Source organism: Narcine bancroftii, chromosome 2, assembly GCF_036971445.1.
Source record: "Narcine bancroftii isolate sNarBan1 chromosome 2, sNarBan1.hap1, whole genome shotgun sequence".
NCBI classification, from domain to species: Eukaryota; Metazoa; Chordata; class Chondrichthyes; order Torpediniformes; family Narcinidae; genus Narcine; species Narcine bancroftii.
In genome coordinates, this window is record NC_091470.1 from 110,590,385 (window position 1) to 110,617,398 (window position 27,014).

The window sequence follows — 27,014 nt, forward strand, 5'->3', positions numbered from 1 at the left end:
AGAGAACTCAAATTCAAATCAACTCTGCCATGATATTTGCAAAAAACAATGATGTTGAGACTGGAATAAATCCATTGCATTTTGTAGTTACAAGCTGATTGGGCAAGCAAGGTGAAGATTTGTTCTGAAAGAGTGCTCATTTGGTTGATAGCATTCCATTTTAAGTTTCAATTGCTCCATCGGGTGATTCTCTGATGCCAAGAAAACTGCTGGAGGATTTCAGCTGGTCAGGCAGCATCTGCGGAGGCAAATGGAGGGCTGGTATTTGGGATTGAAATGCTGCATCAGTACAGAAGGTAAATAGCCAGAGATTCACGTTGAGAGAGGCAGGTTGGTGGGTGATGCCAGAAAATAAGGAGGTGGAGACAATGGGTGGACTGAACGAGGTAGGGGTGTCGAATGAAGACACTAGTAGGTGATAGATGGAAATAAAAAAATCCCTTTCACTGTTTTCCTTTCCCACGCCAAACACCCATTTCTCCTCCCCATCCTCATTATTTAGATATCATCCCTCCTATCTGGGCTTCATCTCCTTTGGTTCACTTTGCCTAACCCCTACCCCACTTGATTCCATCTGCCCATTATTCCTCCTTTATATGGTTCCACTTATCAGCCTCTTATCTCCCCCTTTCTGACCTGGTTCCCTTCTGCCCCACGAGCCCCGACACCCAATTATTCCAAATTAACCCACAACTCCCATTTTTATTGACAGGTGGGAGGAAACCAGAGCACCCAGAGGAAACCCACACAGACACGGGGAGAACATACAAACTCCTGACAGACAGCGCGGGATTCGAACCCGGGTCACTGGTACTGTAACAGTGTGGCGGTGAGTTGCAGTGGAACAATGGTTCTGTTATTGAAATAGTCATCAGAGATTTGGACGGTTGATCCACAGATCTGAGTTTGAATTCTACTATCTTCCTCATCCCTCGGTCCCCTTTCCTCCAGTTCTTCATTCACAGAGCCATTCTATCCCCCCATTTGCTGCTGTACCCTCCCTCCCTCCCTCTCTTATCCATATATTACCTCCTCCACCCTCTCCTCTCCCACCACCATTTTGTTCAGACCCCTGCCTACATTTTGCTCATACCTTGATGAAGGGCTCAGGCCCGAAACATTGGTTACATATCTTTATCTTTGCTATATAAAGTATGCCGTTTGTCCTGTTGAGTTTCTCCAGAATTGTGCTTTTTCTCCCTCGAATACCTTCCCCATCACCCATGTAGGCTTTCCAGTCTCTAGATCCCAGGCAGCCTTTCTTAAATAAAGGCACCGCATTCACCAAAAAAGTCTGCAGATATCTTGACGAAGGGCTCAGGCCCAAAAGGTTGCTTACCCTTCATTGCCTATGGATGCTGCGTTATCTGCTGACTTGCTCAAGCACTTTTGTGTCTTGCAAAACATTATCCACCCTCTAGTCTTCCACCACCGTGGCTATAGATGTTGTAAATATCCCTTCCTGCAATTTCTTCCCCACCTTTCACAAAGTACTCTGATATTAGGTTGTGGGGATTTATCAAGTCAAGTTTATTGCCATCTGATTGCACAAGTACAACCCGATGAATCAGCATTCTCTGGACCTCGGTGCAAATCATACAATTAGACATTGAACACACTGACAGACCACAAAACATATGCAGGACAAGTATTCATACGTACAAATAAATAAATAAATAATGTTTCGGGACTATGAGAGTCTCAAATGATTAGTGTGAGCAGTTCCTTTGGTCGTTCAGCATTCTCACTGCCCGTGGGAAGAAGCTGTTCCTCAGCCTGGTGGTGCTGGCTCTGATCCTCCTGTATCTCTTCCCTGACAGGAGCAGCTGAAAGATGCTGTGTGCAGGGTGGAAGGGGTCCTGAATAATTTTGCGACAACAATCTCGGTAGATCACGCCGATGGTGTGTAGTGGAGTGGTGGGGGAGCGGGGGAAGAGAGACCCCAGTGATTTATCCACCTTTACGTCCTTTAAAACCTCCAGCACATCCGTTTCTGTATTGTTGACTCTCTTTAAGACATCGCTATTAATTTCCTAAAGATCCCTCGCATCCGTGCCTCTCTCTATAGCAAAAGCAAGATTCTTCTCCCCCTCACCCCCCCGACTATGCTCTTGACTCTATTCTTAGCTCCTGAATCTGCCAACATTTGAGTGATTTAAGGCAGAAGATTGTGAACTGGACAGTGCTGACATGGTCGGATCAGCTAAGTTATTTGATGACCCAGCTTGTTCAACACATTCCCCATCGGAGTTCCTACCTCTTGGGCTCCAAGACCACATTAATAATACTGACTGAAGCTGGCTGACAAATCTTGGAGTTCAGTGAACAAAGAAAAATTAGAGTCATTACAGACTGTCTTGGTTGATCATTTTAGATCTTGCTGCATCTGTATTTCAAAGGATAAGAAGACAGCAGGACCTGTAAATTCGACCCCCCTCTCTTCTCCCCCACCCCCTCACTCTGCTGCATTCCACAGCTCTGCACGCTCATCATTTCCTCGTGTTTTGTTGTGTTGCAGGCATTCACAGTCTTATCAAAAATTAAGGATTTTGCATTAAAATACATGGAGGCAAACTTGCACATTTTGAACATTCACTGTTAAAGTTGCAGTTTGTTTCACCACATTATCAAAGCTGTCCCAGCCTTGAAATTTGCTGACAAAACTTCCCCTGTAATTTTGAGATGCCTTTTTAATGAAGAAATTAATCTTTTTCAAGTGGGTTTAATTCAAATAGAAGAATTGCAAATAGCCTCTGTTGGTGAAATTGGTGATGTTAATAGTGAGGGGGACAGCTTCCAGAATGATATGGATCAGCTGATAAGATGGGTGGAGCATTGGTAGATACTATTTAATCCCACTGTGATGTATTTAGGAAAATCTAATAAGGTAAGGGCATACACTGGAAATGGTAGGGCCCAAGAGAGATTTGAATAACAGAGGGATTACAAGCAAGCGCAGGTGAAACTGAAGCTAGAGACTAAAGGTGAGAGGGGGAAAGATTTAAAAGGGACTTGAAGGACACGTTTTTCACCAAGGGTTGGAGGGGTGGGTAATGTGCCGGAGGATGTGGTAGAGTTGGGGACAATTCACTTTGGACAGGCTGAAGGGGTACCAGGTATCGGAACCGGGTTGTGAGAGGGTCCCGAGGGCACTGAGGGCTTCCTGATTGTGTCAGGGGTTCAGATCTGGAGTTCGGGTTTCCAATGGTTTGAACTGCAGTCTGCAGGGGTTGCTGAAGTGCTGGAGGTGAATCCACGCACACGTGGTTACTCTGAGTGCACTCTGTTTCGCTTCTCCTTCTCGGACTCTACGAGGTGCTTCAGGCAATTTCTGCAGATGGTGCATCTGAATTATAGCAGACTAAAGCCATTTGAAACATACCGGGGGTTGTAGGTTAATTGGGTGTAAATTGGGCGGCACGGGCTCAAGGGGGAAAATGGCCTGTTACTGTACTGTATGACAAAATGTAATTTAAAAATTTAATGCCAATTTTGTGTAAAGTTTTATTGCATGACAATGAAGGAATCTTGAGTACATGTGGATGAAACCGGACTACCCAAAAAACACCTCTGCAGTAACAAGGAGAAGGTGCAAACTTCATGCAGTGAGTGCCAGAGGTCAGGATTGAATCCAAATCACTGGGTATGTGTGGTGTGAATAAAACTCTCACGACTGGAGGGAGAACGTATGCTTTTATTAGCTTATAACTGAGGGTAGGGTCTTACTGTGGTCTTCAGAAGGGCTCAGGGTTTAGATGGGAAACCAGGGTTATATATGGGTATAACACTCCACCAGTGAATCTCAGTTCACTGCAGTATGTGAGGCAGCCAACTGTATTGGCTGCATCACTGTGCATGACTGGGTTAGAGAAATATGTTAAATAGCAGAATTAGCAGATGCTGGGATTGTAGTGCAAGCCTCAAAGGTGCGGGAGGAACTCAGAAGGTCACGCGGAATCTACAGGAAGTAAAGGGTGAGCAACGTTTCGCAGCTGAGCCTTTTGTCAAGGTGTGAGAAGAAAGCGGCCAGGCAGGTGAATGAAAAATGTGGGGGTGGAGAGGAGGGGTGGAAAGAAGGGGGAGAGAGAGAAGCACAGGCTCACAAGCAAGGAAAACAAATCTGGCTTTCTCAGTCTCAGCTTGGTACTGAACGTAGCGGGGGGCACAAGCTGATGTTCAAAAACTCATTCGGGGGTGGGGTGTTGCCTACCATGAACCACCACCATCCCCCTTCCCCCAACATAACAAACGTGCTGCTTATATGGCATGGAGACTAATGATGCTAATGATGTGTGTTGGCAGGGGGGGTGGGATCACAATACCTCATTTGGGGAGTCAGTGCCTCCCCCCCTTGGTGCCGACCCTGACCATACATCTCCTCTGCACTTTCTCCAGTGAACTCACACACTTCCGATGGTGCACCCAGGGCTCCAAGCCACAGACTAACTAAATACTTTACAGATCGGCTCCACAACTCCTTTGTATTCTGTGCCCTGGTGAATGAAGGCCAGCTTCCCAGATGACTTCTTCATCACCTGATCTACCTGCGCTGCTGCCACCATGGGTGGGAGGGGAGGAAGAGAAACAGCTGAGGTGAGAGGGGAGGAAGTAACTCTCTGAATGGAAAGGGAAGGGGGAGGAGAGGAGAGAAAGAGATAGGAAAAGAGGGAGACAGTGGAGGGCTTTAATGAAAACTGGAAAAGTCAATGTTCACGCCCTCTGGTCGGAGAGCATCCAGTCAGAATATTAGGTGTTGCGAGTGGCCTCAGTTTGGATGTGCACAAGGCCAGGGACTCCGCCCCACCCCCCCCGCCCCACCCCCCACCCCTCAACATCACTTGTCAGATTTTGTTTTCTTTTCTACCCTCCCCCCCTTTATTCGCCTACGACCTCTCCCTTCCCCTTCCTTCCTCCTCGCCTCCATCCCTGCCCAACTTTTTATTCAGGCGCCTGTCTGCTTTTCTGTTCATACCTCAACGAAGGGCTCGGGCCAAAAAAACGTCGGCTACCCTCTTACTTCTGATAGATGCTACGTGACCTGTAGAATTTCACCAGCTGTTTTGAGTGGCGGTGAAATATAAAAGCTTGCTCTGGTTTCTATGCAGAGAAGAGCACAATGCAACAGAGGGGTGGTATCGTGGCAATTTTATCACCATGGAAACTCACTTTCCTATTTATTCCTGTGCCCTCGTGGCTGATGGACCTGGTTGGGGGATTAGCATTGATCTTTAATGACCACAAATGGTGCCGAAGAGCCATTTCTCTGATCTGCACAATGCTCGTAATGAAAGAACTCCAATGCTGCTATTGTGAGTCCACTCTAACACAGTGAACGGTGTGGATATAGGAATGGAAATATACTTCCAGTTGGGTACAGTGTTATTTCGGAGTTATTTGTAGCCATTCATTCAAAATTGTGCAAGTCGAGACTTCACGCCGGGAAGGACGGATTGGCAGTTTGTCAGCACCCATGTGGCGTCTTTGGTATACTGCAGGAATTGTGTCAATATTGGCCTGCAGTGGAGATTCATGAAGTTGGTGATGGAACGGTAATGTCGTGGAGTGCTTGGAAGTGACTGAATTTTTAAAAAAATGTTGACATGCAGCACGGTAACAGGCCTTTTCAGCCCGTGCTACCAAATTTACACCCAATTAACTTGCCCCCCTGGTACGTTTTGAATGGTGGGGGGAAATTGGAGCCCCTATGGAAAGCCCACGCAAACGCTGGGAGAATATACAAACTCCTGACAGACAGCGCCAGATTCGAATTCCGGTCCCGATCGCTGGCACTGTAAAGATGTTATGCTAACTGTGCCCGCCCCATTGGTTTCCAGATTTTTTGAGAACTATCTCAAAGCAGCTCTGAAGAAGTTAATTCACAATCCTGATCTCTGCCTCAGAATCTCTTTGCTGCTAAACAGATCCGGAGATGATCCTGCAGGGCAGGCAGTGACTGAATGCAACTGAAAAGCTGGCAATATCCCCCATCCATGAAGGAGAAACCAAGGTCAATGCTTTGGGACAAAAAAACTTCCACTGAAATTAGAAAACAAATTTAAAAACTAAGGTATTGAGAGAAGTGATGGGATGGGAAGATAGATCAGAAGAAATGACAGTGGAAAGAAGGAAAGAATAAATGACAAATCCAGATATAGTGTTGGATAACAAAACTCAGACTAGGTGAATTACACAGTGATGAATTGGATTATTGGGAGGGAACATTGGCCATCTGGAATGAGAGTCTGACTTGCTAATTATTTGACATTTTTGTATGGTGTTGAGTCCAAATGGTGTCTTGTTGGAAGAAGTTCCGCAAGCTGGTGTTGACATTTATTGGAATAGTGTTAGAAACTGAGGTCAAAATGAGACAGAACATTAAAATGATTGGTGTATGGGAACTCGGGACAGGCTGACTGAATGGAGGAGCTCATCAGTAGTTGATCCAGTGCACTGAGGAAGCCGTGAGCTGTGAAGGGAGTGTATTCAATTGAAGGAATCGGATGAGAAATAGGATTAGGATGCAGGGAAGCTGCAGTGGAAAGGGAGATCGTAGGAAGAGTGAACCAGGGAGTTGTAGAGCAGTGGTTTTCAACCTTTTTATTTCCACTCATCTGCCACCTCTGTGGCCTCCGTCGGTCATGGTCGACCATGGGTACTGCGCATCTGGTAGTCACTGAGCTGGAGTGGCCTCTCTAGGGCCTAAGCCAGGGCAGAGTTGATATGGACATCCGTCTATTGCCCATACAGTGGATGGGATGAAGAAAATCAATACAATTTGGTGCCAGCAGCATTGAAGGAGTTGCCATGCCGGGGCTGGGTACAGAAGTCAGGCACCTTGGGGATTCCGATTCCAGAATATTCCTCTCAAAGCCTTTCCCATGAGCGGGTGTAGCCACAATGCAGCGGAGGTTTGAAGTCGGAGTTTTCCCTCTCCTAGATGAGTTACTATCTGTGGTTAACGAGCCCCATCTGTCCAGAGCAACTGGTTTCAAGGCTCCAGTGTCCCACCTTTGCCCCTTCTCTTGTCATTGAGAACAGCTCCACTGGGCGTAAGAACTAGGCCACAAGTGAAGGCCAGGAGTTGGACTTGGTTGTCAGAGGCTGTTTGAGACATACACCATGAAGAGCATTTGTGTAGCCACGGGAGCTCGTCCCCACTACCACCCTTTGGCTATGACACCACCTGAAGTAATCCCTTACTAACCACAGAGCACCTGTGGCTTAACTACTCTGTGGTTAGTAGAGATTACTTGAGGTGGTATGTAAGTGGAAGGAAAAAGGTTGAGAACCGCTGTCCCTTCAGGATACTGAGAAAGGAGGAATGGGGAAGGTTTATTTCATGCACATATCTCATGGGAGGTGTTAGAAATGTTGAAAGGCCATCAAATAGACTGAGAGGCTGGAAAGGAGTATAATGGAGGATCTCACCCTGGTTCCAGCTGAGGCCAGCAACAATGATCCTTCATCGAAGAAAACACAAAACACACCGGAAGCGCTGGCAGAGAATCGGCATCACAGAGAAGGTGCATCTCGGCTCGCTGTTACAGCACCACCAACCAGGGTTTGAATCTAGCACTGTCTGTAAGGTGTTTGCACATTCCCCCATGTCTGTGTGGGTTTCCTCCAGGTGCTCCGATTTCCTCCCACTCTTTAAAACATATGGGGTTGTATTTGGGCAGCATGGCCTCATGGGCCGGAAGAGCTGTTGTATGCCTAAAATTAAATTAAATCAAATTTGAGAAAGAGGTGATGGAGACATAGAAACTGGGAGAATGGATTGGAGACCCTCCTGAAGGAGATAAACAAAAGAAGATCTGCAGATGCTGAATGCAATACACAAATGTGCTGGAGGTGGTATGCACAAGATGGAAGGGAATGCATTCAAGGCAGCTACAAGAGTTCAGGAGTCCAATGACCTTTCCACCGATCTGGCAAAATCGAGTTTCATTTATGATCACTTCGATGAACACCTTAGCTCTGTCGCCACAGTAGTGTGGTTCTCCCATTTCAATTTCCTGTCCATGGTTTCCTCCAGGTGCTCTGGTCTCCTCTCACCCTCCAAAAAATGTATGGGGTTGGTAGATTAATTGGTGCATTGAGGTGGCACAGGCTTGTGGGCCAGAAGGGTTTGTTATTGTACTCTAACTCTCAATCTTACAAAAATCAACCGAAAGCAGACTGGCTGAGGGTGCACAATGTTGACGATCAGTGTCATATACCATCTGCACGGACAGCCGCCTGTTGCATGATAACTCTAGGCTCAAATGTGAAGTCTGGAAGCCACAAGGAGACAATATACCTTTTCCCTAATCACCAGAAGGTTCCCAGTCTGGAAGACAGCTTTTCCTCTCTACAGGAGGAGACAGAGATGCAGGACTGAGACATGATTTCTGCCTGCAGTGAACCATGGTAGAGACCAAATGATGCTGTCTGCAATGATCAAGAGACTAGAATCTCTGGACTGAAATATCTGTGGTCCAGCAAGGGCAGATTTTTGGATCTATGTTAGCGCTGGCTATTATCAGGACCTCCAGATGCATTGAGCATGGAGTGGTTAAAGTAGGTGAGTTGATCTTAGAAGTTTCTTCAGATGGGCTCATTTGGCCACAGCTTCCCTGGCATACTTCGTGAAAGAAGCCCTGTCTACAGACCCTCTCTGATTTTCACTGGTCCTTCTACAGGAAGAGGAGGACCACAACTTGCCATGTTTTTCAAGATTCAAGATTATTTTATTGTCATGTAATAAAATAGAAGATGTGGTATTACATGAAATTTCTTTTAGTCCACCGTAAGGCAGACAAAGATTCGCCATCAGCAGAAATTGCCCGCTGCCCTTTACAGCCAATGAAAAAGAAGCAAAAAGAGCCCCCCTCCCCAGATTCACTGAGTGCCCATAGATTCACCCCCCAGCACTCCCGCAGTCTCCACAGCCACACAGCCTTCAGTCCAAACCATTGGCAACCCGAGTTCCAAATCCAAACCTCTGATGCAATCACCCTCTCGCATCTCGGTTCTGATATCTGATACTCCTTCAACCAGTGCCGAGTCAGACTCTTATCAGTCCACAGCCTGGTGTGAGTTCTTTGACCACAGTCACCAGCAGCCCATAGCCTGCATGGGTTCCTCGCCTCGAGTCACTCATAGCCCACCACCTGTTAGTTCTTCAGCCTCCGAGCCCCACCGCCATGGTCACCTCACCAATAAGAAAATATCTCATCTGAGGTTCCATCTCTGAAACTCTGCATGGGTGAGATGATCCAGCTATACTTCAATAAAAATGCAAGCTATTGATGAACCCTTTGTGTCCATCTGATTTCCTGGATGTAGTCCTCACTGTGTATGTGTGTTACACAAGCATCAACATCAAGCTTTATGCGTTGGGTAATGCTTTGATGTGCATAAGAGCCACAATTTAACTGCATGATTATAATCCACAGATTGCAATTCACGCTAAATTTTGTAGAATGATTCAGGCTTGAAGCACATCTGACGTTGGACAATGTTTGTCAGCACAACGTTGTTACTGCACCGTCAACCCGGGTTTGAATCCAATGCTGTCTATAAGGAATTTGTCCATTCTCTCCACGTCTGCGTGGGTTTCCTCCCACCCTCCAAAATAAAATGGACAGATTTGCTGGGTAATTGATGTACTTCGGCGGAACAGGCTCGTGGCCCAAAAGGGCCCATTACTTTGCTGTGTGTCTAAATTTAAAAACAAATATAAAGATGGTAATATGTTTTCCTCTCTGTGTTATATGTGCATACACGGAGAGATTAGATGTCAGCAGACTTGCACTGGAAATAATAGTGATGCGAGTTTGCCTCTTGTTTTTTCCCTCAGATGCCAGTTGTCAAATTTAATACTTTGATCTTTTTTCTCAACTAACCGGCTGTAGTGTAGCTTCAAAACTACTGAAATAATTTGTAGGAAGCATGTGATGTAAAGCTGATTGAGAACCCTGATGTGTTTTCAAACTTGCAAAAGCAAAGCCAAAGACTTGATTGGTCACAGTTCATCAGTATTCTCAACGAGGAGAGATCTGAGCTTCGCTCTCGCTCTCTGCTATCACCAAAGAGAGAGAGAGGGAGCTGATCACTGCCTTTGAAACTGATGAAGCCTCCATTACATTTCATCTCTGCAAACTCAAGCATTTTAAAATCAAATTTATTGCAATCAAGACACAGTTCAATGCATTTTGTTGATTGCTTTCAGCACTGTTAAAAATCATTTTTGGCACTTGATTTCAGTCTCTCTTTAAAAGAAAATGTGGATTTCTATCAAATATCTAAAAGATATATTTTAGGTTGGCAGACGTGTGCCCTAAAAGCCATTTGATATGTGCGCACATGATGAATACATTTTAAATCAGTCCTCTCTGGTCCTGAGTGACTGCAACATTGGTGACCATTGTCAGGGTGGTGACATCATCAACAGGTTCATTGATCATCTCCCAGTGCAGCAAAGGGCTCAGAAACTGATCATTGTGGGTTGCACAATGTGATCTCAGCTGTTGCTAAGAGATGATAAAAAAAGGTGATATGAATGAGGTCTTTATTAATAATCAAGTCTAAGCATAGGAGATTCCAGAAGCATCAGGTGTAATTTAGATTTTTTTTTCCCCTGTGAACCTAAGAAATAGAAGGAGTCGGCCATCCGACCTGTCGATCCTGCTCCACCATTCACTGTGATCATGGCTGATTTGATGACGGGTTTATCTCCACCTACCTTCCTTTTCCCCATCTCCCTTAATTTTCCTACTATGTAAAAATCTATCAACCTTGTCTTAAATATATTTACTGAGTTCACCTCCACTGCTTCAATGGGCAGCGAATTTCACAGATTCCCCACCCTCTGGGAAAAACAGTTCTTCAACTCTGAATTTACTACCCTGAATCTTGAGGCTATATCCCCTAGTTCTGGTCTCCCAATGAAAACAGCTTACCTATCTCAAACTTATCTATGCCTTTCATAATTTTATACGTTTCTATGATCCCATCTTATTCTTCTAGATTCCAGCGAGTACTATCTCAGATGACCCCTTCATCTCTGGAATCAACCTGGTGAACTTCCTCTGCACCACTTCTAAAGCTAGTACATCTTCCTCAAGTAAGGAGACCAGAACTGCATGCAGTTCTCCAGATGCAGGCTCACCAGCACCTTGTACAGTTGCAGCATAACGTCCCTGCTCCTGAATTCCATCTCTCTATCACTGAAGGCCAATATTTCATTTGCTTTCTTGATAGCCTGCTGCACCTGCAAACCAACCTTTTGCAATTCATGCACAGACACACCCAAGTCCTTCTGCATGGCAGCATGCTGCATTCGCTTGCCATTTAAATAACATTCTGATCTTCCATTTTTCCATCCAAAGTGGATAACCTCACATTTGCCAACAGTTATTGAGCTCACTGTTTGCATCCAATGTGACTGTAATACAATCCACCTGTCACTCCTCATCTCCTCAACCTATTTGCAACTGTTGACCATGCAGCCACCCTTCAACACGTCCACAGATTTAAGATGGATTAAGACTAAATTTTAAACTAAATTTAGAGACACAGCACAGTAACAGGCATGAGCCCATGCCGCCCAATTGCATGCAATTGACCTATAGCCCTGGTACGTTTTCAAGGGTGGGAGGAAACCGGAGCCCACTGGGGAAACCCATGCAGACATAGGGAAAACATACAAACTCCTTACAGACAGCGCAGGATTCGAACCCCATCCTGATCGCTGGAGCTGTAACAGCATTGCACTAACTGCTACGCTAACCGTGATGTCCCTGACTTTGCCCTATTTTTATCTGTTTTGACAGGAACAGGTAATCAATTGGAAGGATTTCCTTTCCCCTGCACTATGATCTTTGAGGAATTACCCTTGGACCCTTCTGAGTCTTCAGCTTTATGGTGCTCTTTTGCAGCCTGGAAAATATAGATGCAGTTTTGATTTTGATAAGGCTTTCAACAAAGTTCTGCATGTTGGACTAATTAGGAAGGTTAAGGCATGAAGGATTGGAGGTGTGTTGGCAAACTAGATCCACTGCTGAGCTGCAGTGTCTAAGGGACCCAGTCAGGGACCTTGAGCTGTAGCTCAATGACCTCACTTTGGCCAGGGAGAGCGAAGCCATCATAGATAGGAGTTATAGTCAGGTGGTCACACCTGGTCAATTGGAGATGGGGCAGTGGGTTACTGTTAGGAGGAAGAGAGAGAAAGGTTGGGCTCCAGAGAGAATATCTGAGCCTGAAATCCTCAGAAATCGATACTCCTCCTTGAGTACTGAGGAAGGGAATAGTCAGGCTAAGGTAGGCAGAGGTGTAGGGTCAGCCTCTGTAGCCCAGAAAGGAAGTAATAGGAAGAATAGGGTTATAGTTATAGGGGACTCGATGGTGAGGTGGATAGACAGAGGTTTTTGTGGACTAGATAAACCGGATGGTGGTTAGCCTCCCTGGTGCCGTCCAGAACATATGAAAGGGAGAAGGGAAAGAGCCTGAGGTCGTGGTTCACGTCGGTACCAACGACATTGGTAGGAAGTAAGAAGTGATCCTGCAAAATGAATATAAGGAGTTAAGCAGGGAGCTCAGAAGAAGGACCACTAAGGGTGTAATCTCTGGATTACTTCCTGTGCCACATAATAGTGAGGGCAAAAATAGAGTCAGGTGGAGACTGAATGTGTGGTTGAAGGGGAGGAGCAAAAGACAGGGTTTTAAGTTCTTGGATGACTGAGAGTGTTTCTGGGGGAGATGGGACCTATACTGTAAGGATGGGTTACATCTAAATCGCAGAGGTACCAGTCTCCTGGCAGAGGCATTTGCTAGGGCTTTAAATAGTAAAGTTGGGGACAAGGGTTCATGTCAGGGAGGAGAGCAAGAACAGACTCTTTAAGCAAAGAAAAAAGGCTTTTTCCACACAATCTGGAGATAATACAGCAGCAGATAATAAATAGAGACCATAGTAACAATTGTAGAGAGGGTGAGAGGCAGAAAGTTAAAGTTGGAAGATCTCTGAGATGTATTCATTTCAAAGCAAGGAGTGTGTTAAAAAAGACAGATGAACTAATGGGGTGGATTGACACGTGGCATTTTGATGTGATAGCAATTAGTGAGACATGGTTGAAGGAAGGTTGTGACTGGCAGCTAAATATTCCAGGATTTTGCTGCTTTAGACATGACAAAATTGGCGGGGTGCGAGGGGGAGGTGTGGCGTTGCTTGTCAGGGAAGATACTACAGTGGTGCTGAGGCAAGATAGACTGGAGGACTCATCACGCGAGGCTCTGTGAGTTGAACTAAAAAATAAGAAAGGTGAGGCTATAAATATAGGGGTATATCATAGGCCATCAAAAGAGGATAGGGAACTGGAAGAGCAAATGTGCAGGGAAATAACTGAGATGTGTAGTAGAAACAGGGTTGTGATAGTTGGAGATTTCAATTTTTCTAACATTGATAGGGAAACACAATCAGTGAGAGGGCAGGATGGCTTAGACTTTGTACAATGTGTTCAGGATTGCTTTTTACAGTAGTATGTTGAGGTGCCTACTAGAGGGGAGGTAGTGTTGGATCTTTTGTTAGGGATTGGAAGAGGGCAGGTGACAGAAGTGTGCGTTGGTGAGAACTTTGGATCCAGTGATCATGGGTCCATTAGCTTCAACTTTAATATGGAAGAGATAGGTCAGGTCTGAGGTTGAAGGTCTTCGAGTGGGGGAAGGCCAGATTTGAAGAAATGAAAAGGGATTTGCAGAAAATTATATGGGCTGATCTTTTTTCTGGAAAGGATGTCGAGGAGATTTGGAAGGTATTTAAAGAAGAGATATTGAGAGTACAGGATCTTTATGTGCCAGTCAGATCGAAAGGCAAGGCCAAGAGTCTAAAGGAACCACGGTTTTCTGGAAAAATAAGGAAGTTGGTTCAGGATAAGATGGGGATATTTACTAAATTTAAGAAGCAAAAAAATTGATAAGATGTATGATTATTACATAGATTGCAGAAAAAACCTGAAGAAGGAAATTAGAAAGGCAAAAAGGTATGAGGTGTCAATAGCTGATAAGGTAAAAGTGAATCCAAAGGGTTTTTACAGATATGTGAATAGTAAAAGGAGGGTTAAGGATAGAATAGGTCCACTGGAAAATGAGACAGTGAACTGTGCGAGGAACCATATCAAATGGGAGAGATATTAAATGATTTTTTCTCATCTGTGTTCATGAAGGAAAAGGACATTGGACTATGTGAGATAAGTGAGACAAATGGCTTAGTTATGGAAAAGATAGGGTTTTGGAGCTTCTAGGGTCAGTAAAAGTGGATAAGTCTCCTGGTCCTGATGGAATTTTCCCCAGGACATTAAGGGAGGTCAGGGAGCAAATAGCGGAGGCACTGTCAGTGATTTTTTAATGATCACTGGAGGAGGGTGTGGTGCTGCTGGATTGGAGGGTTGCTAGTTCCATTGTTTAAAAAAGGCACAAGGTGTCGGCCAAGTAATTACAGGACTGTAAGCTTGACTTCGGTATGGAGGGTATTCTTAGAGATGGTGTGTATGAATATTTAGATAAGCAGGCTTGATCAGGAGTACCCAGCATGGGTTTGTGAAGGGGAAGTCATGTTTGACAAACCTTGTTGAGTTTTTCGAAGTGACATGAAAAGTGGATGAAGGTAGGGTAGTTGATGTAGTCTATCTGGAATTTAGCAAAGCTTTTGATAAGGTTCCACATGAAAGGTTAGTAAGGAAGGTTCAGTCACTAGGGATTAATAGAAAAATAGTAAGATGGGTTCAGAGGTGGCTGGAGGAGAGACAGCAGAGGGTTATGGTGGACAACTGTCTGTCAGGATGGAAGCCTGTGATGAGTGGCATGCCTCAAGGATTGGTGCTAGATCCCTTGTTGTTCATAATTTATATTAATGATTTGGATGATGGGGTGGTTAATTGGATAAGTAAATATGCAGACGATACAAAAATAGGGGGAGTGGTGGATAGTGAGGAAGGTTTTCATGGATTACAGAGGGATTTTGTTTGTCTGGAAAACTAGGCTGAAAGATAGCAAATGGAATTTAATGTAGAGAAGTGTGAGGTGCTTCATTTCGGAAAAAAATAATCAAAATAGGACATGTGTAGTAAAGGGGAGGACATTGGGGAATGGACAGTACAAAGAGATCTTGGAGTTATGGTGCAGCATTCCTTGAAGGTGGATTCCCATGTTGACAGGGTGGTTAAGAAGGCATTTAGTATGTAAGCCTTCATAAATCATAGCATAGAGTACAGGAGCTGGGAAGTGATGCTGTGACTGTTTAAGGCATTGGTGAGGCCAGGTTTGGAGTATTGTGTTCAGTTCTGGTCTCCAAATTATAGGAAGGATATGGATCAGGTGAAGAGGGTGCAGAGAAGATTTACAAGGATGTTGCCTGGCTTAAAATACCTAGAGTACAGAGAAAGATAGAAGAGGTTAGGACTTTATTCATTGGAACATATACAGTTGAGAGGGGATTTGATAGAGGTGTTTAAAATTATGAAGGGAATAGATAGACTAGATGCAAGTAGACTCTTCCCCCTGAGAGCAGGGGAGGTTGAAACAAGAGGACACAAGTTGAGAGCAAGGGGGCAAAATTTTAAGATAGGTCCCTTGTTGCTCATAATTTATATTAATGATTTGGATGATGGGGTGGTTAATTGGATAAGTAAATATGCAGACGATACAAAAATAGGGGGAGTGGTGGATAGCGAGGAAGGTTTTCATGGATTACAGAGGGATTTGGTTTGCCTGGAAAACTAGACTGAAAGATGACAAATGGAATTTGAGGAAGCATCCATTAGAGGATGCTTCTTTACTCAGAGAGTGGTGGCTGAATGGAATAATCTTCCAGAGGAAATAGTTGAGGCAGAGTCAAATCTTTCATTTAACAGGCTGGATAGGAGCGGGTTAGAGCGTTATGGGTGGAGAATGGGCAGGGGGATCTAGCGGAGTTGTTTGAGTGAACTGGTGTGGACTTGAAGGGTCGAGATGGTCTGTTTCCATGCCATAAACTGTTATATGGTTATATATAAGAATAAATGGTGAGAGGAGGCAAGGATAGTGGTGAATGTGTCTTCTTAAAGTAGTGGTGATCTTGCACTTAATGTCACCAAAACCAAGGAGCTGATTGTTGACTTCACGGAGGAAAACCAGTGGTGTACGCTCCAGTGATCATTGGGGGATCAGAGGTGGAGAGGGTGAACAAATTAAAGTATTTTGGAGTCACTGTCACAAAAGATCTTTCCTGGAGCCAACATACCAATGGCATTATGAAGAAAACATGTCAGCACCTCTACTTCCTCAGGAATTTTTGGAGGTTTGGTATGACATCGGAAACCCTGGCAAATTTCGACAGATATGTGGTGAAAAGTGTGCTGACCGGCTGCATCACGGTCTGGTGCAGGGGCAACATTGCCCCTGAGCGTAAAACCCTCAAAAAGGTGGTGGACACGGCAAAACCCTCCCCACCATTGAGAACATTTACAGGTGCGTCGGAGAGCAGCATCAATTATCAAGGATCCACACTACCCAGCACATGCTCTGTTCTTACTGCTGCCATCAGGAAAGACGTATTGGTGTCATAAGATTTGCATCACCGGGTTCAGAAACAGCTGCTCCCCCTCCACCATCAGACTCCTCAACAACAAATTCAATCAGGGACTCGTTTAAGAACTCTTATTCTACACTTTACTGATTTTTTTCTCTCTGCTTTGCACAGTCAGTTTGTGTACATTGAGTACAGTTCTCTCAACCGTCTATGTTCCAATAAATAAAGCCCTAACCTCTTCAATCTTTGTCTATACTCTAGATATTTTAAGCCAGGCAACATCCTTGTAAATCTTCTCTGCACCCTCTCCACCTTATCTATATCCTTCCTATAATTTGGAGACCAGAACTGAACACAATACTCCAAACCTGGCCTCACCAACACCTTAAACAATAAGTGGCAATTCTGCCCAGTGCACAGGAGAAAGAACCTCAGGGTTGTATGTGATGCTTTGTATGTACTCTGACAGTAAATCTGAAATCTGTGACAAGTTGTGTGCCTCAGGGATTGATGCTAGGAGATTTGCTGTTTGTAATAAACAAATGACTTGGATTGAATGTAAGGGGTATGATTTGTAAGTTTGAAGATGGCAGAGCAAATGTTGGAATGGCAGTTCGTGAGACATTCGTCTGAGGATACATTGGGACCTGATAGAAAGCTGGGCAGAGTAGTGGCAGATGGAGTTTAGTCCAGATGATGGACTGTTCTTCTGCCCTCCTGTCTATTTGTCATCTTTGGATAAAGCCATTCAGCAGAGAAGCAGGTCTGTGGCCCCACCCACACTGACACTGACCATTCCTCTTGACAAAAATAACATAATCTGCTCTTCCATTTGAATGTTGCCTCCGATGAAGTGTCTCAGCTTTGTGGAGAGATTGAACATAAGAACATAAGAAATAGGAGCAGGAGTCGATCATCCGGCCCATCGAGCCTGGTCCACCATTCAATAAAACCATGGCTCATCTGATAATTGGCTCATCTCCACCTACCTGCCTTTTCCCCATGTCCCTTAATTCTCTATGTTAAAACTATCTAACCTTGCCTTAAATATGTTTACTGAGGTCGCTTCCACAACTTCAATACGTAGCAAATTCCACAGATTCACCATCCACTGGGAAATGCAGTTCCTCATCCATATTCTACATCTACAACCCTGAATCTTGAGGCTACAGTATATGCAGTTGTATCAGATGATCCTCAAAACTTAAAATGTTCACCTTAAACTCATCCTATAGAAAGAGTCTAAAATTCCTACCTTGATGACCAATGTTAGATCAGGAAACATTAGGAAACATTAAAATGTATAGTTTAAAATTAAGGTTTACTATGTATCAAATGATTTTTTACGACTGGCGTTGGCTGTTGCGAGGAAATGTGTAGCCATTTCATGGAAATCTGATACAGATTTAGGGATGCAAAGATGGCATACTGAAATGAGATCCTGCATTCCTCTTGAAAAAAAAACATAATCTGCATGATAAATATAATTCCTTTTTGAAAACATGGAGCCCCTATTTGCAACAAGTAGGCTTAAAAATCTACTCTCATGACTCGTCCGGGTTGCTCCATGGCAGTAAATAAGAATGCATATATTCATTGATAATCTCTTTTCTTTCTTCTTTCTTTGGGGTGTTGTGGGTAGGTTGGGTGATGGGGAGGGAGGGTGGATATACCACATGTATGCTTTTACATGTATAATCTTTTATTAATTGAATATCCTGTGGGGTTGTTTCTTAAAAATTTTGAATAAAATATTCAAAAAGAAAACACCACCACCATCTTCTCACCGGCTTTGCGCATGCCCTGTTAGTCTCAGCACTTCCCCGTAGGGTGCATCCCCCCGGTTCAGCTGTTGTTTGTACAAATTTTAATGACATCTGCTGTTCAGTGATAAGTGCCAGATTTTGGGGTCGTCTTATACAAAGGGAATCGCTCAAAACCAACATTTTAGGTGGAAATTCCAGTGTCGTCCTATACAGGAGTCATCCAATACAAAGGCATATATGATATGTCCCCCTCGTTCTGGTCTCCCCCACCAATGGGAACAACCTATCTACCTCTATCTTAATGATTGATTAATGATGATGAGTCTATTTTCCTGTACATCATGTCCAGATGCACCCAAAATCAAGATTCAATTTATTGCCATGTAATTAAAGTGTCATATTGCATGAAATTGCTTGCCTGCTAGCAAAAAAATTCACTGTCGGCAGAAATTGCCTGAAGCACCTCTTATAGTTAGAAAAAGAGAGCCCCCACCACCTCCTCCCCCCCAGGGTGATCAAGTGTTTGTTCATCTCCAGCCCTTCCACAGCCCCCGGAATCACAGAGAGTCCAAGTCCAAACCATCGGCAACCCGAGCTCCAGATCCGAACCTCCGACACGATCAAGAATCCATCAGTGCCTGAGGCACCCCCTTGCATCCTGGTTCGAAAACCCGGTACCCCTTCAGCCAGCCTCGAGCCAACCTCCAGCAGTCTGGTGAGAGTCCCTTCGTGACTTGCAGCAGCCACTCAGGTCCGTAAGTTACAACAACTACAATAGCACCACAATAGGCCAAGGCAGGGAAAGAGATAATAAATGTAAAGGGTTGGATAAATAAATACTCACAGTTGCAGATTGGATAGGCTGGATTGGTGTTCCATGGAGCAGAGGTGGTAAAGACCTGATTGAGGTATAACATGCAGCATTGATAGTGTGGAGAGAAAGAATATTTCCCACTTAACCAAGCCAACTAAAACCAGAAGTCATAGATATCCTCAAGGACCTCCACCACCCAGACCATGCCCACTTCACTCTGCTACCATCAGGAAGGAGTTACAGGAGCCTGAAGACAAACACCCAGTGGCACAAAGACAGCGTCATCCCCTCCGCCATCAGATTTCTGAATGGACCATGAACCACAGACCCTACCTCAATTTCTCTTCATTTGAACTAATTTATTTATCTTTAAAATGTCATTTATAGGGTTGGTGGAGCAGTTAGTGCAAAGCCTTTACAGCGCCAGCGATCTGGACCAGACCGGGGTTCGAATCGAATCCCGTGCAGTCTGTAAAGAGTTGTACATTCTCCCCATGTCTGCATGGGTTTCCTCTGGAGGCTTTGGTTTCCTCCTACCCTTCAAAAACGTACCGGGGTAAATTGGGCAGTATGAACCCGTGGGCCAAAATGGCCTGTTACCATGCTGTATGTCTAAATTTTTAAAAAGCAAAAGTTCTGCAAAGCAACACATTTCGTGGCATGTGCTCATGACAATAAATTCTGATTCTTTTTCAAGTAAGATGTCAGCAGGTCAGAGGAAAAGTGATGATTTTATTTCCTTTTCCTCAGATGATAGCTGCAATTTGTTTGCATTAATATCACTGAGAAAGTCTGGCCATAATCCTTCCCAACAGTGCAAAACATCGACAGCAGCAACTGAAAAATCAAAAGATATTGCAGTCACATGAAATCTGAACTACCAAGACAGCATACTGGAAAAACTCATCTGTGGGTAAATAAGGGATATCAACATAAAATAAAATCCCAATGCTGGAGATACAATGCAGGTCAAACAGCGTTCTTTAATGAGCAGAGATCCAACGTTCTGGGGATTGCAGGTCAAAGACCCTTCTTCAGAAGTCTGTCCTGAAACATAAACTCTTGTTTCTCTTTCCAGAAACTGTTTTATCAAGTGAATGTTTTTAATTTAATTTTAATGTAGACATACAGCATGTTAACAGAGAGTTTCGGCCCAAAATCCCATGCCGCTCAAGTGACCTACAACCTCTGGTACATGTTGAAGGGTGGGAGGAAAACCGGAACACTCAGAGGAAACCCATGCAGACACGTGCAGAACATACAAACTCCTTACAGACTGTGCCGGATTTGAACCCTGCTCACTGCCACTGTAACAGTGTTGCGCTAACCACTCAGCTAACTGTGCTGCCCTGTTTGAAGCAGAATTTATTCAATTATTAATAAAGTAGCATCATTTGGGAAAACCTTCCTAGATGAATATGACGTTCCAGAAATGGTCATCAACCAAATGGAACTTGTGTACTGATGATGAGCAATAAGCTTTAATTCTTCCTTGGCTTTTATGCTCATGGAAGACTCCGGAAAGAGATCTTCAGTAACAAATGGTAACTCCTGGGAATGTCAGCTTGTCTACTGCACTGAGACTACTGGATAATGACTGGGGAAGATGACTTTGACAGAAATCTTGCTCTTGGGGAATATCACCAGTTAAGCAATCGATTTTTCTGCTTACCAGCAATCATTGTCACAGAAAAATGAATTCAGTTGGAGCCTGCAACTGCCAGAAGGTGTACCATGTTTAGTGTCAGTTGGCCCCTAATGACCCACCATGATACAAAGATGAATGCATTCACTTCTGCAGAGAGAACAAAATGGAGATATTGATGTGCAATACAAATTCCACTTTCACTTTTCAGAGTATTCTGTGCTGAGATATCTCCTCCTCGGGGAACACCAAGGCGCTCCACGCAGATTTAGATCTTTTTTCTTGGGAAGGGAGAAGTCATTGACTCCCCTAAAACATATCAGTATTTTAGGTTCAAAAGTTAACTCAACTTCCCTTTCAATCCATTCCACTATCTATGCAGTTCTGGCCTCATTATCTATAGCAGTGGCTCTCAACACACAGACACACAACCAGACATAACACACATACAGACAAACAATACATATGCAGGACAGGTATTCATATATACAAATAAATATTGTTTCAATATGAGAGTCTCGGATGATTAGTGTGAGTAGTTCCTTTGGTCGTTCAGCATTCTCACTGTCCGTGGAAAGATGCTGTGTGCAGGGTGGAAGGGGTCCTCAATAATTTTGCACGCCTTCTTCAGACAACGATCACGTTGATGGGGGAGAGGGGGGAGGGAGACTCCAGTGAACCTCTCTGCCACTCTTATGGCCCTGTGGCTTGACCTTGGATCCATTTCTCTCCAGCAACCGTACTGCAGTGCGAAGCAACCAACCAGGACACTCTCGATAGAGTTTCTGTAGAAGGTGGCCAGTAGCCTTGCCCACTTCAGTCTTCTCAGGAAGGGAAGTCACTCTTGAACCTTCCTAACAAGTGAGGATATCTTGAGTGTCCACGATAAGTCACTAGTTAAGTGAACTCCAAGGAACTTGGTGCTCTCCACTCTCTCCATGGCAGAGTTTTTGATGTGCAGTGGAGGGTGGTTGTTCCTGATCCTTCTGAAGTCCACGATCACAGTGAAATGGTTTCCTTCTGTGATGAGCATTTCCAAAATGCGCTGCAATGAAAGGGGCTGAAGATAGTGTCCCTTTCAGGAAGATTCTTCTGTGCCACAACTGGCTGCAACATAATTTCTTCTTTTTCTCCTATGAGCTCTCCTCAGTCGTAGAAGTTAAAGGAGAGAGATAGTTTTTTATTTACTCAGTGAGTACATTACTTACACATTGAGTACATTATTTACTTGTTGAGTACAGTTAGAGCCGTGGTTAGCACATGAGTCTTCATTCTACCAAGGACATCTACAAGAGGCGGTATCTCAAGAAAGCAGCCTCTATCCTCAAGGACCCTCACAACCTAGGCCAAGCCCTCTTCACACTGATACCATCAGGAAGGAGGTGCAGGAGCCTGAAGACGAGCACCCAGCAGCACAAGAACAGCTTCTTCCCTTCCGCCATCAGAATTCTGGATGGATAATGAACCTCAGAAACTACTTCACTCTCTCCTATTTTCTTGCACTATTTATTTATTTTTGAAATGAGATTTAAACCAATGTTTGCACTGTGATGCTGCCAGAAAACAACAAATTTTGTGACATGTTCATGACAATATGTTCTGATTCTATATCCTCATCTCATCTGCAGCTTACATGAAGAGACACCACTCAAATAGAGACCCACGAAGCAGGGGCTTGCTTCTGAGTGAGAAGAAGGAGGGTGAAAAATAACTGCAGAAGGAGTTACAGGTAAAACTGCTAAAGGATAACAACTAAATTACGTTAGGCACAAAAATCTGCAAACATTGTTATTGTTGTTTATATAAAAATGCTGGAAAAAAATCAGAAAGTCACGCAGTGTTCTTTATGAAGTGAAGATGCATAAACGATGTTTTGGGCCTGAGGCCTTCATCAAGCTGTGAGCAAAAAAGCAAGCAGGTGTCTGAATTAAATGGTGGGGTGGGGGGAGGAGGGGGAACTCAGGGCCACGGGAGGGGGTGAGCATATTCCCCAAGTTGGTCTTTTACCTAAATATCATTACAAGCTTCTTTTAACCTTATACAAACATTGACTTTTTTAGCTCTTCAAAGATGAATTGTTATTTTCTCTTTCTTTCCTCAATCATTTTTCATTGACAATTATGAAATATCTCTTTAGTAGCTTGCCATTGTTCATCTACTGGCAATATTTCTACTCTAAATTCTGATGACTGTAGTCAGCCCCCTCCTCATCCTGATCTAATCAACTATTTCTTTTCACGTTTCATATTTCTCTCGCACATTGAAGGCCATTAACCATCAGGTCATGCTCATTCACAAAGGGATCATATTCCCCCATTAATTCCAGATTCCTGTATTGCCATGTAATAGCACAGAAAATGTAATGTTACATGAAGTTGCCTTCTGCCTGCCATAAGGCAGACAAACAGTCGCCATTTACAGTACGAGAGAAAGCATAGCAGAATCCCTTCAGGGTTCATTTCCACAGCAACCCATTCTCCCCACTTTCTGTTCAGTTCTTCCACTCCCCACCACCCCACAACGTACCAGGGACAATTTACCATGGCCACTGAACCTGATCATCTAGACTCCAACCCAAACTGGAATGCCCAGAGGAACACAATGCAATCACAGGGAGAACATATGTACAGGCAGCACCAAAGATCAGCATAGAAACAAGGTCACTAAACATAGGAAGCAGTGATTCATTCTTTTGTCATCTATAATGCCCATTTCACACTGAATTATGATGACTTTTCTAAGAGGATTCATTTTTTTAAATGAGATGTCCAGTTTAATGAGAGATTGAGTCATCTGGGTCTGTACTTGCTGGAATTTAGAACAATGAGAAATGTATAAAATTATGAAAGGTAAGATGTTTCCATTGGTGGGGGAGACCACAACAGGAGGCATAGCCTTGAAATTTAGGATGACTCGTGTACAGGCTAACCCTGGAATTCAACCTAAAATGGTGGTTTTGAGCAATAACCTTTGTATAAGACCACTGACCAACAGATGCCTTTAGAATCAAATCACACCATTTTAACAAAAAATGATCTTTTAAAAGTTTAAAATATTATTTGGATATTTTAAAATAAACCACTGTTGGCTCCTGTAACAGGCCGTTTAAAGCCTGTACAGAGCCTACAGCAGTCAGACCAGCAGATGGATCCCACAGGGGAGCGCTGAGTCTTTGCAGATAACTAACAGGACATGTGCGAGATTGCATCGGATCTGGCGGGAAGATGGTGGCAGTGTTGTGACTTTGTTGTCAAGGTAGACTCTTTATATAGGAGGATCTTGATTTTAAGGTGAACATTTAAGTTTTGAGGATCGTCCTATACAACAGTGAATACAGTAGCCTTAAAATTCAGGGTAGAGATGAAGAACTGCTTTCCCCAGAGGGTAGTGAATCTGTGGAATTCGCTGCCCATTGAAGCAGTGGAGGTGACCTAAGTAAATACATTTAAGTCAAAGATGGATAGATTTTTACAAAGTTGGGGAACTAAGGGATGTGTGGAAAAGACAGGTCGTGGGAGATGAGCCTATCATCAGATCAGCCATTGAATTGCGGAGCAGGCTCAACGGGCCAAATACCCGACTCCTGCTCCTATTTCTAATGTTATTTCTTCCGGACTCAAAACCTTCATCATTTGTTTCAGAACAGATTGGTCCAGGAAACTGTCCTGGGTGCATGATATATTATCCATCAGAGCAAACCCCCTCACTCCAGAATTCCCCAATGCTTTTCCAATGTTCCAATGTTGTTGCTGTTATTAAGCAAGTCCATTAACGTCAGCGCAGTGTTTCAGACCCCTTTCACGTCCGCTGGCCCTGCTCACTCCTTCACGTCCACTTGTCCTTGCCGCTCCCATTCACGTCCACTAGTTGCCCGCTCCCTTTCACGTCCGCTTGTGCTGCCCGCTCCCATTCACGTCCGCTGGCCCTGCCCACTCCCTTTTACGTCCACGAGCTTGCCGCTCCCGTTCACGTCCGCCTACTCGCAGCTCCCGTTCACGTCCGCTTGCTCTTGCCGCTCCCATTCACGTACGCTAGTGCTGCCCACTCCCTTTCATCCGCTTGCTCACCTTTCTCATTCGTCCGCTAGCGCTGCCCGCTCCCTTTCACGTCCGCTTGCTCGCAGCTCCCATTCACCTGCTAGTTACCCGGTCCCTTTCACGTCCGCTTGTTCTTACCTCTTCCATTCACGTCCGCTTGCTCGCCGCTCCCATTCGCGTCTGCTGGCGCATCAAGCTCCCACCGTCGCCCCCTGCGCGTGCAGACGCGCCGTCCTCATCCGTTGACGGCCCGCTCCGCCGCGAAGCCCCGTCGGTGCACCAAACTGCCGGATTCCGCTTGCGTTGCCCACGCCCGGTCGGGGCCCGCCGGGTCCTTGTCAACTGCGCCTGCGCTGCGCTCGCGCCTTTCAGGTTCTGCTCCGCGCCGTATTCCTTTCAGGTCCGCTCGCCCTTACGGGCCCGCCTCAGCTTTGAGACGTCTTCTCCCCAGCTCTGTCCGTCGGAACATTCACGGGCAGTTACTTACTTTCCTGCTGTTTCCCAACTTTTATGGAGCTGCCACAGGTGAAAGTGCGATACCCCTTGCATGTTGGAACCCTCCACCCTCCACTTCATGTACACACCACACTTCTGTTTATTAGGGCACTACCTGCTGTACTGAAGTCTGTCAACTTGTTCAAGATTTACTGTCATGTAATAACCAAGTGTCACATTACACACAGTGGCGTAAAGCAGCGCCTATGGGAACAGTGCCACAGCGGAGTTTGCAAGTTCCTTCTCTGACTGCTGGGGTGACTTCCAAGTGCTCCCCTATCCCAAAGACTTGGGGATTGTCAAGTTAATGACAGTGAGGTGGGGGGGGGGGTATCAAAATAAAAATGTTAAAACACGAAAGTCTGTAGACTCCATGTTCGAAGTAAAAACACGATGCCGGAGAAACTCAGCAGGTCAAACTGTCCTTTATATCAGAAAGATAAAGATATATAATTGACGTTTTGGAGGACCAGAAAACGTTGTTTCATCAGGTTGTACTTGTGCAATCGGATGACAATCAACTTGAACTAAAAGAAAATACAAGTCATTATAAGGATTTGTAATTCTGGGAATGTGTCTGAAATGAGATCATTCTTGTGAATCATGCAATGTTATTCAAGTTTCCTTCTGGATCCAACAATCCTTTCCATTGCTTTTTGAAGAAGGATGCATGGTTGGAATAGGATAAAGAACAGAAGCCTGTGTGTGAGCGATTTGTGTCACATTGGTATGGTGGTGAATTGAGTTTAGTGTCTGGCTTCAGGCTTTGACATTTGGGCAGTCATGTTATGTTATGGAGAAGCCTACTGTCTTTGCATCCTGTACTCTGATGAGATAAGAAGCACTTGGTCTCATATCTGGCATCAACTGTTTCTTCTATTTGTTTTAAGAAAGTATTTTATAATAGGCAGCACGGTTAGCATAGCAGTTAGCGTAACGCTGCTAGAGTGCCACCGATCATGACTAGGGTTTGAATCGCACACTGTCTTTAAGGAGTTTGTACATTCTGTCCATGTGTTTTCCATGGGGGCTCCATTTTCCTCCCACTGTTCAAAACATTCTGAGGGTTGTAGGTTAATTGGGTTTAATTGGGCAGCACGGGCTCATGGGCCGAAAGGTCTTGTTACGTACTGTATGTCTAAATTTAAAATAGTTATAGATCTCAAGACCCATTTGAGGTCCACCTTAACCCCTCTAATGTCAATATTAATGCAAACACAGGTGATCGGAGAAAGTAGAACTCGATGCATTGTCCAGACTGCTTTCCATGAGTTCAAAGTTGGAATGAGGAAGTGCCAATATAACAATATGCAGGGTCAAATCAGTGATAATACTCTGAATAAAGGTTGTTGAAATAGCAGGAAACATAATGATATGTAATTGTGAATCTTGCTTATGAATGCATTCTGAAAGGTTGATGATGGTCAAAATATTGATGGAGAACTTGGACAATTTTCCTCTCAAGAAAATAACCTGGTGCAATTAAAGCTGCTGAATATATGTGAGAAAAGATCCAATTCTCAGAACAAAGATAGAGAGGGAATTAAATACAGCAAATTATGGAATAGTGGCAACTAATGTAATTGCTTGTTAATTTGCATATTGTCTGTGTTTGAATCTGGAGGAGCTGACATGTCCACGTACTAGTGATTAAACACCTGCAGAATTAACCATTGCAAATCCAGAAATGGTCAAAAGAACCTTTTCAAAGGAT

The 27,014-nt window shown here is 44.3% G+C and overlaps 1 long non-coding RNA gene across 2 annotated transcripts in view; it reads right to left on the reverse strand.

Moving 5' to 3' along the window:
• The window catches only part of LOC138752439 (uncharacterized), a 134,914-nt gene extending 109,759 nt beyond the window's left edge, over window positions 1–25,155 (reverse strand). For both annotated transcript variants that reach the window (XR_011350643.1, XR_011350642.1), the window contains exon 1: window positions 24,944–25,155. This is a non-coding gene — a long non-coding RNA (uncharacterized lncRNA). The remainder of the gene's footprint in view (window positions 1–24,943) is intronic.
• Between the last annotated feature and the right edge of the window lie 1,859 nt (window positions 25,156–27,014).